This window comes from Bufo gargarizans, chromosome 3, assembly GCF_014858855.1.
Source record: "Bufo gargarizans isolate SCDJY-AF-19 chromosome 3, ASM1485885v1, whole genome shotgun sequence".
NCBI classification, from domain to species: domain Eukaryota; kingdom Metazoa; phylum Chordata; class Amphibia; order Anura; family Bufonidae; genus Bufo; species Bufo gargarizans.
In genome coordinates, this window is record NC_058082.1 from 493,952,946 (window position 1) to 493,970,914 (window position 17,969).

Consider the following 17,969-nt stretch of genomic DNA (forward strand, 5'->3'; position numbering starts at 1 on the left):
CAGATGTCTGGTGGTGACAGCCCTCTTCCCCTCTGTACCAGTCTCCTAATAGTTGACCCCCTTTTGATGTATAGTTCCATGGAATTAACACACTTTCAAATAAATAATAATGCCGCCATCTATATTTTGCAGATCAGCGTTATGCAGACCGCAAAATACATACAGTATGGTCATGTCCATGGGCCTAACTGGATAACTGTCTTAAAATGAAGATGCCCTGGTGACCAGTGATCACTGAGGATCTAGTGCTTCCCTAAGCCCCATCTAATGGCTGCCATTGCCAGAGAAGCAGCTGCAGCCACTAAATGTAGTACTAACCAGCATCCATGTAGTACTAACCAGCATCCATGTAGTACTAACCAGCATCCATGTAGTACTAAACAGCATCCATGTAGTACTAAACAGCATCCATGTAGTACTAACCAGCCTCCATGTAGTACTAACCAGCCACCTTCTTTTCAGATGGGACCCCCCTCTATGATATCCATAAACCTTATCAGTGGTTGTCGAGGTGGGGTGACACCTTTAAAAAGGGTAGTGAGGCAGATGGAGATGGGAAGACACTGCAGATTTAGGGTACAGCCACCAAATAGTGCAGATTTTACTGTGGATTTCGGTATGGAAAAGCTACAGATTTGCCTCTGATTTTACCTTTAGTTTTATAGCAATCATTTGTATTTTGATGACTATGTAGTGAACTGATTCCGGGATATAACATTAATGGCCTATCCCTAGGATAGGCAATCAGTATACAATTACCGGGGGTCAGACTCTCGATGTGGCCACATCATTATTTACACTGCCCGCTCTCTACTTAGTGGGGTCTGTGCAGGGAATTGCATCTTTGCCCCATTTACATGCAACCCAGAAAACCCCTTTAACGGCATAGTCCCACTAAGGTTTTCTCTAAAGCTGGATTCCCACACTAGTCCACATCTACTAATGTGAGTGCACCTGGACGCTGTCAAAATAAAAATCCACTGTGCCGAGCTTACCAAGGGGTGTGGCTTAGTAGAAAAGGGGCATGGCTTAGTTGGAAACAGGTCGTGGCTTAAGATAAGACTTTTTGAGCCAAAATTGCGGCACAACTCTGGCGTAAAATTCTGTTGCAAAGTAAGGCATAGAGAGTCCGAGAAAAGTGTCTATCCTGCACCAAATTTATCATTCAGCCTGAGCCCCCCGTGATAAATCTGGTGCAGGTCTAGACAGCCTCGGTTTACGTCGTCTACAGCAGTTATTACTATATTAGTAAATCTGTCCCACAATGTTTTGTTGAGTTTTTAGTAGCCATAGGTCAAAAATACTTGAACATCTATAGCAAAATATTGTAACTGTAAAAGAAAAATACTGTACAAAAAAAATCATGACAATGTTTAAAAACGATAAAAAAACAGTAGTGAGTGTAAAGCCTTTAAAGGAGACATAAAGACCGTTTCCTGTATTATGGCGTGTTGTAGTATTGAATTCTATTCCATTTACACCAACCACAGGGATCATGCACATGGCCATAAGCATTATAGTGGTCTGCAAATTGCAGATCCACAAAATATGGATACCGGACGTGTACACTTCGCATTTTGCGGAACATCCTGCCATCTATAGAACCGTTATCCTTGTCTGTAAAACGGGCAAGTATAGAACATGTTCTATTTTTTTGCGGGTGCTGAAGAACGGACATACGGATGCAGACAGCACACAGACTGCTGTCTGCATCTTTTGCGATCTCATTGAAGTGAATGTGTCCACATCTGACCCGCAAAATAAAGCGGGTCGGATGCGGACAAAAATACACAGTCGTGTGCATGAGCCCTTAGGCTACCTGCACATGTTATGGATTACCCACGGTTTTTCCGCACAGACATTGGTGTGGAAGAACAGCAGTGTAAAACAGTACCAGCAAAGTGAATGAGATTTAACAAATCATTGTACACTTTTTGACGAAGATTTTGAAATAAGATGCAAAACCGCATCAAAATCCGCAATTAACCCATGTGGATTTTGATGCAGAAAAGCAGAGAAATCAGCACAAAAATCAGTACCTAAGGTAACCGTAAAGGGTGCGCATGCAGATTACCGCTGATTTGAAACAATAGCAAGAACAGGTGAAGTCTGGCAAATACAGGTGTGGTTCGGCAATTAGGAATTGGCCTGCATGACGGATCCGTCCCAGTTCCGTTATACAGGGGAGTCCTCTCCTGCATAATGGAAACGGGACGGATCCGTTATGCCGGCCATAGACTTCTATAATGACGGAATGAATAATGGAATGCCTCTAAAGGCATTCCGTTATAGAATTGTGTTATAGTCCGTGGTAACGGAATCTATAACGCATTTCTGCTTTTACCACCAAACGAAGTGCAAACGAATTTCATAACATGAAATTTGCTCACCCCTATTCATAATGTAGAATTACAGTTCTTTTACTCAACTGCTCCCTTCGTGAACGAGGAAGCTCTGGATGAACAGTGCTACAGGTTTCTCCCACATGGAGGAGTAGTGCATTGTATACAATTTACGGAAGACATCAGCACATTGATACGATGAATATATGTTAAACGTGATTATCTTCAGTGAGTAATGGTGACTGTGTGTATAAATGTTGTAAGAGAGGTTTACAGTAAGTAATATTACAAATGTGTCAAAAATATTAACATATTTAGGCTGGTATATGCTGTATTTAGTGCAGCCTTGTATGTGCTTGATCAATATGGAATAGGATTGCTAGGTTTAATTGGGGATAGCAGTCAGCAGGGCACTAGCCAATGGTCAAGCTGAGAGTGGCAGACGCTGCAACAGAAGCTCAGCACCGGGGGCTTTATTAACAGACCGTTAAGCAGCTTTATGTGACTAGCAGTTGGGCAGTCTGTGCTCAGCTCTGATGTGGTGGATGCCCTTTGTGTAGAGAAAATGCTGTTCTATTCCAAAAAATATAAAACGCAACATTTCTTCTTTTTTACGGATGTTTTATAGCAGCTGAGGGGACTCTGTGGTTACAGGTAAAAGCAAAACTTTAAATTTTATTTTGCCAGCTGCAAAACCACCACAAAAGACAGGCCAGTTTACATACAAAAATGCTAGTTTGAGATGTTCCTGGCGGACGCTTATGTATATATAACCCCTTAAAGGGAGTCTGTCACCACATTTTAGCATGTTAGACCGTTAAAATAGGGTTATGTGATCCAGCCAGAACATAAAAACGGTACCTTTGTGGTAGAAAACGGACTTTTCAATTTGCAGAAAACGAACTTATAAGATTATCTTCTGAGCCCTCTCAAGTGCCCAGGGCGGTCTCTCAATCCTCGGAGCCCCAGGCAGGCACCTCCTAAACGGCTGATAACTCCGCCCTCCGTGCGCCTCTGCCCGCCCGTTTACTCCCCTCCCCTGTCCCTTTCCACTGCGGCTGTGCGGTACAAATCGTAGCGGGCGCATGCGCAATGCGATGCCCGCTCCTGTCAGGGCATCGCAATACCTATTGCGCATGCGCCCGCTACGATTTGTACCGCACAGCCGCAGTGGAAAGGGACAGGGGAGGGGAGTAAACGGGCGGGCAGAGGCGCACGGAGGGCGGAGTTATCAGCCGTTTATGAGGTGCCTGCCTGGGGCTCCGAGGAGAGACCGCCCTGGGCACTTGAGAGGGCTCAGAAGATAATCTTATAAGTTCGTTTTCTGCAAATTGAAAAGTCCGTTTTCTACCACAAAGGTACAGTTTTTATGTTCTGGATGGATCACATAACCCTATTTTAACGGTCTAACATGCTAAAATGTGGTGACAGACTCCCTTTAACCACTTCAGCCCCGCTAGGTGAAACCCCCTTCATGACCAGAGCACTTTTTACACTTCGGCACTACACTACTTTCACCGTTTATCGCTCGGTCATGCAACTTACCATACAAATGAATTTTACCTCCTTTTCTTCTCACTAATAGAGCTTTCATTTGGTGGTATTTCATTGCTGCTGGCATTTTTACTTTTTTTGTTATTAATCAAAATGTAACGATTTTTTTGCAAAAAAATGACATTTTTCACTTTCAGCTGTAAAATTTTGCAAAAAAAACAACATCCATATATAAATTTTTCACCAAATTTATTGTTCTACATGTCTTTGATTAAAAAAAAATGTTTGCGCAAAAAAAAAAATGGTTTGGGTAAAAGTTATAGCATTTACAAACTATGGTACAAAAATGTGAATTTCCGCTTTTTGAAACAGCTCTGACTTTCTGAGCACCTGTCATGTTTCCTGAGGTTCTACAATGCCCAAACAGTAGAAAACCCCCACAAATGACCCCATTTCGGAAAGTAGACACCCTAAGGTATTCGCTGATGGGCATAGTGAGTTCATAGAACTTTTTATTTTTTGTCACAAGTTAGCGGAAAATGATGATGATTTTATTTTTTTTATTTTTTCTTACAAAGTCTCATATTCCACTAACTTGCGACAAAAAATAAAAAATTAGAGGAACTCGCCATGCCCCTCACGGAATACCTTGGGGTGTCTTCTTTCCAAAATGGGGTCACTTGTGGCGTAGTTATACTGCCCTGGCAATTTAGGGGCCCAAATGTGTGAGAAGTACTTTGCAATCAAAATCTGTAAAAAATGACCGGTGAAATCCGAAAGGTGCACTTTGGAATATGTGCCCCTTTGCCCACCTTGGCATCAAAAAAGTGTCACACATCTGGTATCGCCGTACTCAGGAGAAGTTGGGGAATGTGTTTTGGGGTGTCATTTTACATATACCCATGCTGGGTGAGAGAAATATCTTGGCAAAAGACAACTTTTCCCATTTTTTTATACAAAGTTGGCATTTGACCAAGATATTTTTCTCACCCAGCATGGGTATATGTAAAATGACACCCCAAAACACATTCCCCAACTTCTCCTGAGTACGGCGATACCAGATGTGTGACACTTTTTTGCAGCCTAGATGCGCAAAGGGGCCCAAATTCCTTTTAGGAGGGCATTTTTAGACATTTGGATCCCAGACTTCTTCTCACGCTTTAGGGCCCCTAAAAAGCCAGGGCAGTATAAATACCCCACATGTGACCCCACTTTGGAAAGAAGACACCCCAAGGTATCCAATGAGGGGCCTGGCAAGTTCATAGAATTTTTTTTTTTTTTGCATAAGTTAGCAGAAATTGATTATTTTTTTTTTTCTCACAAAGTCTCACTTTCCGCTAACTTAGGACAAAAATTTCAATCTTTCATGGACTCAATATGCCCCTCAGCAAATACCTTGGGGTGTCTTCTTTCCAAAATGGGGTCAGTTGTGGGGTGTTTGTACTGCCCTGGCATTTGAGGGTCTCCGCAATCATTACATGTATGGCCAGCATTAGGAGTTTCTGCTATTCTCCTTATATTGAGCATACAGGTAATGAGATTTTTTTTTCCGTTCAGCCTCTGGGCTGAAAGAAAAAAATGAACGGCACAGATTTCTTCATTCGCATCGATCAATGTGGATGAAAAAATCTCTGCCAAAAAAAAAAAAATGGAGGGGAAAGGCGTCTGCCAGGACATAGGAGCTCCGCCCTACATCCATACCCACTTAGCTCGTATGCCCTGGCAAACCAGATTTCTCCATTCACATCAATCGATGTGGATGAATAAATCATTGCCGGGATTTATTTTTTATTTTTTATATATATATATACAAAGTGCTTGCCAAAGCATAGGAACGCCGCCTCCTCCTCAGCTCGTATGCCTCGGCAAACGTATCTGTCACTGCAGAGGAGAAAATCCCGTCTTGCAGCGCCGCATACACCGACTTGCGTGTAATCTGACAGCAGCGCAATGCTTCTGTCAGAATGCACATCGGTGCTGCAGCTGGTCAATCGGTTGGTCCACCTGGAAGGTAAAAAAAGAAAAAAAAAGAAAAAACCAGGCCGCAACGCAATAATTTTATTAATTTTGCAACAGAACATATAAACTTTAACTTTTTTTAACTGAACATTAACGTGTTTGCTTACTGGTGTGTTTTTTTTTTTTTTTTTTTTTTTTTTTACCTTTATAGAACAAACCTCTCCTTCCCCATGGGTCAATGTGCAAAGCGCAAATCGCCCAAAGATGTGGCGAAGTGCGTTATGCACTTTGTCCCATGTGAAAGGAGACGTTTGCAGCAGCAGTGAGTGAATGGGCCCTAATAGCCCTGTGTGCCTGTCCTGGTGAGATGATCCCTATGCTAATAGTGTACCTGTGAGTGGTACTTCCGGAAACACTCTCCAAAGCATAGGGCAGGGTGGTCCGGACAGTCAGGACAGAAATAGCGGGTGTCACGCCTTATTCCACTCCTGCTACAGACACGACATCTTTTTCGGGGTGACTGTTGGGTTGAGGTACCAGGAACGACATTGGGGAAATGTCGCTCGTGTAGACGGCTAACTACACTGGTGGTTGGGGCCACAGAACCTCCTGGATACAGGAGGTTCTCGATGATCTCTTCCTGAAATTTGAGGAAGGATCCAGTTCTCCCAGCCTTACTGTAGAGAACAAAACTATTGTACAGAGCCAATTGAATTAAATATACAGACACCTTCTTATACCAGCGTCTGGTGCGTCGGGAAACTAAATACGGAGACAACATCTGGTCATTGAAGTCGACCCCTCCCATGTGGAGGTTATAGTCGTGGACTGAGAGGGGCTTTTCAATGACACGGGTTGCTCGCTCAATTTGTATTGTCGTGTCTGCGTGAATGGAGGAGAGCATGTAAACGTCACGCTTGTCTCTCCATTTCACCGCGAGCAGTTCTTCGTTACACAGTGCGGCCCTCTGCCCCCTTGCAAGACGGGTGGTAACGAGCCGTTGGGGGAAGCCCGCGCGACTAGTTCGCGCGGTACCACAGGCGCCAATCCGTTCTAGAAACAAATGCCTAAAGAGGGCCACACTTGTGTAAAAATTGTCCACATAAAGATGGTACCCCTTGCCGAATAAGGGTGACACCAAGTCCCAAACTGTCTTCCCACTGCTCCCCAGGTAGTCAGGGCAACCGACCGGCTCCAGGGTCTGATCTTTTCCCTCATAGACCCGAAATTTGTGGGTATAGCCTGTGGCCCTTTCACAGAGCTTATACAATTTGACCCCATACCGGGCGCGCTTGCTTGGGATGTATTGTTTGAAGCCAAGGCGCCCGGTAAAATGTATCAGGGACTCGTCTATGCAGATGTTTTGCTCTGGGGTATAAATATCTGCAAATTTCTGGTTGAAATGGTCTATGAGGGGCCGAATTTTGTGGAGCCGGTCAAAAGCAGGGTGGCCCCTGGGACGGGAGGCGGTGTTGTCACTAAAGTGCAGGAACCGCAGGATGGCCTCAAAACGTGCCCTGGACATGGCAGCAGAGAACATGGGCATGTGATGAATCGGGTTCGTGGACCAATATGACCGCAATTCATGCTTTTTTGTCAGGCCCATGTTGAGGAGGAGGCCCAGAAAGGTTTTAAGTTCGGAAACTTGGACTGGTTTCCACCGGAAAGGCTGGGCATAAAAGCTTCCCGGGTTAGCGGTGATAAATTGTGTGGCATACCTGTTTGTTTCGGCCACAACTATGTCTAAAAGCTCCGCAGTCAAGAACAGCTCAAAAAATCCCAGGGCCGAACCGATCTGAGCCGTCTCAACCCGAACTCCAGACTGGGCGGTGAAAGGGAAAACTACAGGTGCGGCTGAAGTTGGGGACTGCCAATCAGGGTTTGCCAGCACCTCTGGGATTCTAGGGGCTCTACGGGCACGTCTTTGCGGTGGCTGCGACGGGGTCACTACTGCACGTGCCACCGTACCAGCTTCAACTGCCCTTCTGGTGCTCGCTACTTCACCAGGTTGTACGGCAGTGCTGGTACTAGGTCCAGGGAGGGCTGGGCTGCTGGTGTATGCCTCACCACGTAATCCGACAGCACCAGCCCCACTCTGCTGCTCTTGAAGCGGATCCTGCGCAACCTGCGGTCTAGCGACACGGGGCCGGGTACGCCTGGTGGTATCAGGGACCTCAGCCTCCTCGTCCGAACTTTGGGTCAGAGAGCCACTGCTTTCTACAGGTTCGTATTCTGACCCGCTGGATTCATCAGATGAGGGTTCCCACTCCTCATCCGACTGGGTCAGAAGCCTGTAGGCCTCTTCAGAGGAATACCCCCTGTTAGACATGTGGGCAACTAAATTTAGGGGTATTCCCTGAGACTACCCAAGAAAAAAAAAGCAAGCCTGTCTTACAAAGGGGAGGCTAGCGAAGTACCGGAGGCCGCTGCGGTTGATAAAAAATATCAAAACTGATTTTTTTATCGCCGCAGTGCGTGTAAAGTGAATGTGCAGTGATCAAAAAAAAATTTTTTTTTTGTCACTGCGGTGGGGCGGGTGTGGGCGAACGCACGTGTGGGCGACCGATCAGGCCTGATCGGGCAAACACTGCGTTTTGGGTGGAGGGCGAACTAAAGTGACACTAATACAATTATAGATCTGACCGTGATCAGTTTTGATCACTTCCAGATACTATAAAAGTACAAATGCTGATTAGCGATACGCTAATCAGCGAATAACGGACTGCGGTGCGGTGGGCTGGGCGCTAACTGATCGCTAACTACCTAACCAAGGGACCTAAACTATACCTAAAACCTAACGGTCAATAACAGTGAAAAAAAAAAGTGACAGTTTGCACTGATCACTTTTTTCTTTTCACTTGTGATTGACAGGGGTGATCAAAGGGGTGATCAAAGGGTTAATTGGGGTTCAGGGGGGTGATCTGGGGCTAAGTGTGATGTTTGGTGTACTCACTGTGTAGCCTGCTCCTCTGCTGGATCCAACCGACGAAAAGAACCAGCAGAGGAGCAGGCAGCCATATAACAGATCATATTTACAAATATGATCTGCTATCTGGCACTTTGATTGGATTTTTTAAAAATCAGCAACCTGCCAGCCACGATCATTGGCTGGCAGGTTGCTGACGAAATACTTCTGTGCGAAATGCCGGCGCGAACTGCGCATGCGCGCGCGCATAGTCGCGTCATCTCGCGGCTCGCGAGATGACGCGTATATGCGTGACTGTGCGCAGCGCTGCCACCTCCGGAACGCACATGTGCGTTAGGCGGTCCGGAGGTGGTTAAGGACCCTGCCATATTTCACCTTAAGGACCAGGCCATTTTGTGCAAATCTGACATGTGTCACTTTATGTGGTGACAACTTTAAAATGCTTTTACTTATCCGGGTCATTCTGAGAAAAATTAATTTTTTTGTTTTGCAAATTTTTTTTTCTCTACTTTTATTATAGATAGTAATGCCTCCAAAAATAGTTATTACTTTACATTTCCTATATTTCTACTACATGTTTCTTTTTGTGAACGGCATTTTTATTCGGGGGGGGGGGGGGGGTTTAGACGTTTATAAGCAAATCTTGAAATTTTTACAAAAATTTCCAAAACCCACTTTTTAAAGGACCAGTTCAGGTCTGAAGTCACTTTGTGAGGCTTACATAATAGAAACCACCCAAAAATTGCCCCATTTTAGAAACTACACCTCTCAAGGTATTCAAAACTGATTTTACAAACTTTGTTAACCATTTTGGAGATGAAATTTCAGAATTTTCAATTCTTGGCAGATTTTCCATTTTAATAAAAAAAATTCAGTAACAAAGCAAGGGTTAACAGCCAAAAAAACTCAATATTTATTGCCCTGATTCTGTAGTTTACAAAAAAAAAAAAACATATGTGGTCGCAAACTGCTGTACGGGCACACAGCATTGAATAGAAGGAAAGGAACGCCATATGGTTTTTGTAAAGCAGATTTCACTGGGATAATTTTAAGCTGCCATGTCACATTTGAAGACCCCCTGATGCACCCCTAGATTAGAAACTACACCCCTCAAGGTATACAAAACTGATTTTACAAACTTTGTTAACCCTTTAGGTGTTTCACAAGAATTAATGGAAAATAGAGATACAATTTCAGAATTTCTCTTTTTTGGTAGATTTTCCATTTTAATCAATTTTTTCCAGTTACAAAGTAAGGGTTAACAGCCAAACAAAACTCAATATTCATGGTACTATTTTAGGGTACATATGATTTTTGGTTGCTCTTTATTCACTCTTTTTGTGAGGCAAGGCAACAAAAAATAGCTGTTTTGGCACCATTTAAAATTTTTGTTGTTTACAACTTTCATCTGACAGGTTAGATCATGTGGTATTTTTTATAGAGCAGGTTATTACGGATGCGGCGATACCTAATATGTCTACTTTTTTTATTTATGTAAGTTTTACACAATGATATCATTTTTTAAACAAAAAAAAAAAATCATGTTTTAGTGTCTCCTTAGTCTGAGAGCCATAGTTTTTTCAGTTTTTGGGCTATTGTCTTAGGTAGGGTATGATTTTTGCAGGATGAGATGACGGTTTGATTGGCACTATTTTGGCGTGCGTATAACTTTTTGATCGCTTGCTATTACACTTTTTGTGATGTAAGGTGGCAGAAAATAGCTGTTTTGGCACCATTTAAAATTTTTGTTGTTTACAACTTTCATCTGACAGGTTAGGTCACGTGATATTTTTATAGAGCAGGTTCTTACGGACGTGGAGATACATAAATAAAAATAAGTAGACATATTAGGTATCTCCACGTCCGTAAGAACCTGCTCTATAAAAATATCACGTGACCTAACCTGTCAGATGAAAGTTGTAAACAGCAAAAATTTAAAATGGTGCCAAAACAGCTATTTTTTGCCACCTTACATCACAAAAAGTGTAATAGCAAGCGATCAAAAAGTTATACGCACGCCAAAATAGTGCCAATCAAACCGTCATCTCATCCCACAAAAATGATACCCTACCTAAGACAATCACCCAAAAACTGAAAAAACTATGGCTCTCAGAATATGGAGACACTAAAACATGTAAAACTTACATAAATAAAAATAAGTAGACATATTAGGTAAGTTTTACACAATAATATCATTTTGGAAACAAAAAAAAATCATGTTTTAGTGTCTCCATATTCTGAGAGCCATAGTTTTTTAAGTTTTTTGGTGATTGTCTTAGGTAGGGTATCATTTTTGTGGGATGAGATGATGGTTTGATTGGCTCTATTTTGGGGTTAGGTCATGTGATATTTTTGTAGAGCAGGTTATTATGGACGCAGCGATACCTAATACGTATACTTTTTTTATTTACTTAAGCTTACACAATAACAGCATTTTTTAAACCAAAAAAACTATATTTTAGTGTCTCCATATTCTGAGCCATAGTTTATTTTTTATTTTTTGGGCGATTGTCTTAGGTAGGAGCTCATTTTTTGCGGGATGAGATGACGGTTAGATTGGTACTATTTTGGGGGATATATGCCTTTTTGATCGCTTGGTGTTGCACTTTTAGTGATGTAAGGTGACAAAAAAATGGTTTATTTAGCACTGTTTTTTTTTTTTTTACGGTGTTCACCTGAGGGGTTAGGTCATGTGATAGTTTTATAGAGCCGGTCGATACGGACGTGGCAATACCGAATATGTCTACTTTTATTTTTTTCCCTATTTTTTTTTATTTTTTTATTCCCTTTATTTTGGCAAAAGGATATTTTATTTTTTACTTGAAACTTTCAATTTTTTGGGGGAAAACTTTATTTTTTTTCACTTTACTTCTGCATTGTCATGCATTTGCTGTAAGTGCATTACTCACTGTAATACACTTACAGCCTTCCTGCCTGTGAGATCCAGAGGGCTGGATCTCACAGGCTCTCCCAGAAGGCAGCCTCAATGCCTAAGGAAGGTGGCTGCTTTCACCCTGCACGGGCATCACACGTGCCGCAGTCAGCGCTGACCGCGGCTCTGCAGCGGTTTATGTGCTGGCATCTGTGATTTCACAGATGCAGGCGCATGCAGCAGGGGTCTGGCTATCGGTGACTGCCGAACCCCTGCCACTGATCGGGCGGGCGCAGCTCCTACACCTGCCCGATCACCATGACATGTACTTCTCTGGTCCTTAAGTCACGGCCAGAGATGACATACATGTACGTCATGGGTCCTTTGCTCTTTCCCACCATGTCACCCCCATAACGCTTGCAGAACCAGAGGACCTTTCACTAGAATAAAACATCTAAACTAACTATACAGACATGGAGAGCGGCGCCCAGGGATCTCCCTGCACTTACTGTTATACCTGGGCGCCGCTCCGTTCTTCCGGTAATGCCTACGGTATTTTCATATGTTAGGCTCCACCCAGTTGAACCGTCCGGCGTCTCATTCTCCCATGCTGTAGTGCTGGCCAATCACAGCGCTCAGCTCATAGCCCGAGAGGCTTTTTTTTCTCTCAGGCTATGAGATGAGCGCTGCGATTGGCCAACGCTACAGCATGGGAGAATGAGACGCCGGCCGGTTCAACTGGGTGGAGCCTAACTATGAAGATACCGGAGGCTATAACGGGAGAACGTTGCGCCGCCCAGGTATAACAGTAAGTGCAGGGGGATCCCTGGGCGCCGCTCTCCATGTCTGTATAGTTAGTTTAGATGTTTTATTCTAGTGAAAGGTCCTCTTTAAATGGCTCATTTGCCTTTTTGCTGCCATGTCATCCTGCTAGGAAAAAATGAGAAAATTAAAACAGATGCTTCCATTTTTTTCTATATTCCTGGAGATCGGAAACCCTTTTTATATCATTGCTGCCTGCTATCCATCAAGATCTTTGCTCAGGTGACACGATGACTGCTTCCTGCGCTGGGACACTGACATCACCAGTGAACTCCCGGTCTCTAGTAGCTACAGGCCTGAACCAGTCTATGACTTACTAGAGTAAGGCTACATTCACACGTCAGTATTTTCCTATATCCCGATTTTCGGTCCGTTTTTTGCGGATCCGTTGTTCCTGAAAATGTTTCCGTATGTCATCCGTTTTTTGCGGATCCGCAAAAAACGGAAACATGTATAAAGTTCAATAATCAAATAAAGTTGTTTGGATTTCTTTGAAAAAAAATTAAAAAAAAAAAAAATTGTTATGTGTTTCCAGGAACGGATTCCGCATAAAACGGATGACATACGGAATGACATCCGAATGTCTTCCGTTTTTTGCGGATCCATTGACTTTGTATTGTACCAGGATCCAAATTTTGCGGACAAGAATAGGACATGTTTTATATTTAAACGGACATGCGGAACGGAACAACGGAAACGGACAGCACACATTGTGCTGTCCGATTTTTTCCAGGACCCATTGAAAATGAATGGGTCCAGATCTGGTCCTGATCTGTTCCGCAAAAAACGGAACAGATCAGGAAAGAAAAAACGGACGTGTGAATGGACCCTAAATGACGTCTCGGTGAGCCAATGGCTCTCTGCACTGTCATACCATTCAACTGGATCCGACTCCTGATGACACAGAATCAACTGAAAATGGCACTGGACATCGGCAGTCCTACTTCCCCTGTGTGCCCGATTGCTTTTGCAGGGCATTACGCCACTATGTTTTAAAGGAGTTATTCTTATTCCTTAAAGGGACTCTGTCACCACTTTCTAACCCCCACTTTTAAAACTATTGTTCTGTCCATGGAGCCCTTGTGATTACTAAGGTGTTGTTATAAGCGAAATCCGCAGGCTCGTTTTGATAAAAAAAACTTTTATCTAACCTGTCAGTCATGTAGATAAGGTGCCCAGGGCGTTTCTCCTGGTCTGAACATGCCGCCCGCCGCCAATGGTGCCCAGCTCCTCCTCTGCTCTGAATTTGTGCCGCCTGAATATCAAGAAATACGCCTCCGGCTCTCCCTCAGTCCCCCCTCCTTCTTTTCTAAGATCCCGCACGTGCGCACAGGCCTGTGCCTGATGCGCCCGTGCGGACTTTTAGATTCAGCCTCATTGAGCGAAGTGCGCATGCGCACTTCGCTCAACCTCCCGATAACGTGAACACTGCCGCACGCGCGGGATCTTAGAAAAGAAGGAGGGGGGACTGAGGGAGAGCCGGAGGCGTATTTCTTGATATTCAGGCGGCACAAATTCAGAGCAGAGGAGGAGCTGGGCACCATTGGCGGCGGGCGGCATGTTCAGACCAGGAGAAACGCCCTGGGCACCTTATCTACATGACTGACAGGTTAGATAAAAGTTTTTTTTATCAAAACGAGCCTGCAGATTTCGCTTATAACAACACCTTAGTAATCACAAGGGCTCCATGGACAGAACAATAGTTTTAAAAGTGGGGGTTAGAAAGTGGTGACAGAGTCCCTTTAAGTAGAAACTTGCATTTTGTCTGTGGTTTTATTTAGTTTGGCAAAAAAGCTAATTCATTTGGAAAATCCAATTTAGTTTGTCCAAAAATAAATTGTTGGACTGTGTGTGATTTCCATTTATGAAGAACTGGTTTTGCTTGCATGGAAATAGACTGAATATATGTATGTAACTGTAAGGATGCCAAATAATGCCTATTCAGTGATCTATTGGAGGTTAGGGGGTCATTTACTAATCTGAAATATGCCTAAATTAGGCATATTTTAGGCGCAGATGGCGGCACAACTGTTAGTCTAAAATTGCGGGCGGGGAAGGGTACGAGGCCCATCTCATTTATCATTTTCTACACCTGTTTTAGGCATAGAAAATGGTCTAACTGTATGACAGCTCGGAAGCTGGCTTACATTTAGATGTGGGCTGGATGCGCCAAAGTTATGTAAAAGCCTGTGTCTCTTCATAACTTCGGCATATCCCCTGCCAGCTACAGGGCTTTATTAAGACCGCCGTCTAAAACTCCTTTCTTAATAAATATGTCCCATAATGTCCATATTCCCATAAAGATAATCATATATTTTTTCTAAATGAATGAATTTTCTAAATGAATGTTTGCTTGTGCTATATAACCAGACAGTAAACCGAGACTGCCTCCAAAGCTCCGTATCATAGGCACCACCATTCCCATGAAATCATCTATATGCAATAGCCTAATCTGCATCTTCATCTTCTTGACCACATTAGGAATTCTGCCTGTTTTGTCATGGATGGCAAGTAGGATTTCTGACAAATGAGGAAAATGTCCAACCCAGTTAGCATTTCTCCACTGCAAACTGGGTTGGTCCTTGTACCCCCAGCAATCAACAGAACAGGGGCCTCTGTACCCCACAATTTAAAGGGAACCTGTCACCGGGATTTTGTGTATAGAGCTGAGGACATGGGTTGCTAGATGGCCGCTAGCACATCTGCAATACCCAGTCCCCATAGCTCTGTGTGCTTTTATTGTGTAAAAAAAACGATTTGATACATTTGCAAATTAACCTGAGATGAGTCCTGTATGTGAGATGAGTCAATAAAAGCACACAGAGCTATGGGGACTGGATATTGCGGATGTGCTAGCGGCCATCTAGCAACCCATGTCCTCAGCTCTATACACAAAATCCCGGTGACAGGTTCCCTTTAAGGTATATGCAATTATTTTTAATAATCAAAGAAAGTGTTCACATCACTTATTATTCCATACAATGTTGTTCATATCCAGGAGAAGAAAAAAGTATTAGGCTTATTGCACTCGTCGGTCAGATAACTGTACCTCCAATTATGGAGAGAAAATCAGACCCACGCTGCAATCTCAGATAACCCTTTACCGTATACATCAGAAAATCCATGCGCAGCACTATGACTCTATACTGCACGCGTTTTCATATTTACGACGCAGAACTACTTTTAGATTGGATTCACTACTGCTATCAGGAGAACATCCTATCAGGATGAATGTGTCACACTGCTGACATTCAAGTGAATGGGAGGAGTGGTTGTAATCACACTGCACCCCCACTAAAATATTGACTACAGGTAGAGAACATGGCGCGCGCATGAGCATCATAACCCTTCAAACAGCTGATGGGCAGGCGTGCTGGAAATTGGACCCCGGCCAATCTGATATTGATAGCCTATCAATATCAGAAAAACAGAACAACCCATTTAATAGGGCATCCGAATATGGCACAATTTTTGGGGGCTATAGAACCAATTACTCAACTTACAATGGTTTCAACTTACAATGGTCGTCCTGGAACCAATTAATATTGTAACTTGAGGGACCACTGTACTATGTGGGAGCACTATAAGGGACTGGGTGCGTATAGGTATGCTGTGGGCGGAGGTAGAAGCATGGCCTAGTATGAAAAATATTGCTGCGGCGCTCTGCACATATTGTCCCTCTTTATGTTATTTAAAGGTTGGGAGGGATGGCGGATAATTTTTTTTATTGTGCATTAGGAAAAAAATATGTTTCTGTCACACAGGAAAACGTTGAAGACTTGAGATACTGATGATTAGTTTGCAGATATCCTTGCATTTCATTTCTGACCAAACTGCTAGAAGCTAAAAGTCTGCTAATGCATTGCTTCAGGATGGAAAATTACTGCTGTAGATACTCATAGGCTGATGCAACGCCTGAAAGAAGTAAAGAACGCGGTATGAGGACGTCTGTCCCAAATCTCGCGCCGTACAGTACCCTCCTGGTCATGTGATCGGACCGAGCCTGCTGCGAGTAGTTTAGCGCCGCACGTGGAGCTGGCAGAGCACAGCACAGCACAGCGCGGAGACGGGAGAGAGTTGTACAAGTCATGTGAGTGTGTACCGTAACCGCCGGCTGCGTCATGCTCTCCGGTGTCATGCACGCAGAGTGGCCATCATGTGCAGCACTAAAGCCGTCCGGAAGTGAACCAGTTGCACGTAAAGTAACCAATCAGAGGCCTTTTATCATTTCAGTGCAGGTTACACCATGACAGCAGCGAGGTGATTGGTTGATATGGGCAACTGCTCTTGCAGAATTGTTTTTATACTTAGGGTTAGTTGTGCTTATAATGCAACAAGCCGAAGGGGCGGGTGGTGCATAGAGGTGTCTCCGGCTGCTCCAAGCTGGGTTTAAAAAATAATAATGGGGCGAATGTGTTCATTGGGGGCAAAACAAATCCATGTCTTAATTGTGTCTGCCATTATGTCAGCAGCTGCCACTTCCCCCCCGAAGAGTGGTGAACATTGGGGTATACTTAAAGGGGTTGTCCAGCGGCAGGAAAATCCAACTGTTGTTTATGAAATCTAAAACATAAATGAATGTACTAATGACCTTTTATGTATTAAGTGTGCTTGGATCGTCCCATTTCAGACGCCGTCTTCAGGTGCTGGAGCCTCCACATCTCCGTTCATTCTGACACAGGGTTTGTCGATGACGTGATGGAGGGTCTCGCTGTCTCGGTTCTGTCGCTAAGCCCCCGTCTGTCCCAGCGTCCGCTGAAAGAGTCATATCTACAGCATAGTCTGTGTGATAAAGCACATAGTTCATAAATGGTACACACATTTTTCTGCCACAGGACAAGCCCTTAAAGAGGACCTGTCACCGGTCCTGACATTCCTGTTTCAATAGCGTCATGCATTCCCCAAGTAATAACAATTCTGGAGCATCTATTCTTATGGTTCTATGAGGTGCCATTCCTTTATAATTCCTGCTAGAAGTTATGATTGCTAGCAGTCTGCAGTAAGGGTACAGAGGGGTGGAAACCAATTGGGGGGGGGGGGGGATCTGCACAGACTCGCTCTATCCAATCAGCAATGCCATTTTCAGACTATGCAGATACACCCCCCCCCCTCTCAAGTTATTGCCTCTCTTCTGTACCCTTACTGCAGACTACTAGCAATTCATTCATTACTTCTAGTTGAAGTAATATAGGAATGGCACAACATAGAGCCATAAGAATAGCTGCTCCAGAATTGTTATTACATGGGGAATGCATGAAGCTTTTAAAACAGGAATGTCAGGAGCGGTGACAGGTCCTCTTTAAAGAGGGGTGGGGGGGGGGGGTGTTTGGCAACTCACTAGGCCAGACCTGTAAAGGGAATCTTCCTTACCTGCTTCCTGGCGCTGTCTTCCCGCTCCTTCTCCCGGCCTGGGCTCCCACACCGAAAACGTTTGACATTACTGCAGCCAATCACTGGCTGTAGCAGAGACCGGATCCCCGTGCGTCATGTGACCATTTGTCCTATCATAAGGGGAGCCGGTCACTGCCGCGGCCAGTGATTGGCTGCAATAATG

At 43.9% G+C, this 17,969-nt stretch overlaps 1 protein-coding gene across 3 annotated transcripts in view; it reads left to right on the forward strand.

The window, feature by feature from the left end:
* METTL16 (methyltransferase 16, N6-methyladenosine) overlaps positions 1-17,969 on the forward strand; it is a 154,873-nt gene that overhangs the window by 54,076 nt on the left and 82,828 nt on the right. The window contains exon 1 of one of the 3 annotated variants that reach the window (XM_044286948.1): positions 16,387-16,505. The exons of 1 other annotated variant lie outside the window; for it this stretch is intronic. The gene's annotated coding sequence lies outside the window, so the exon portion shown is untranslated. One more of the 3 variants, XM_044286947.1, reaches the window with a different exon arrangement.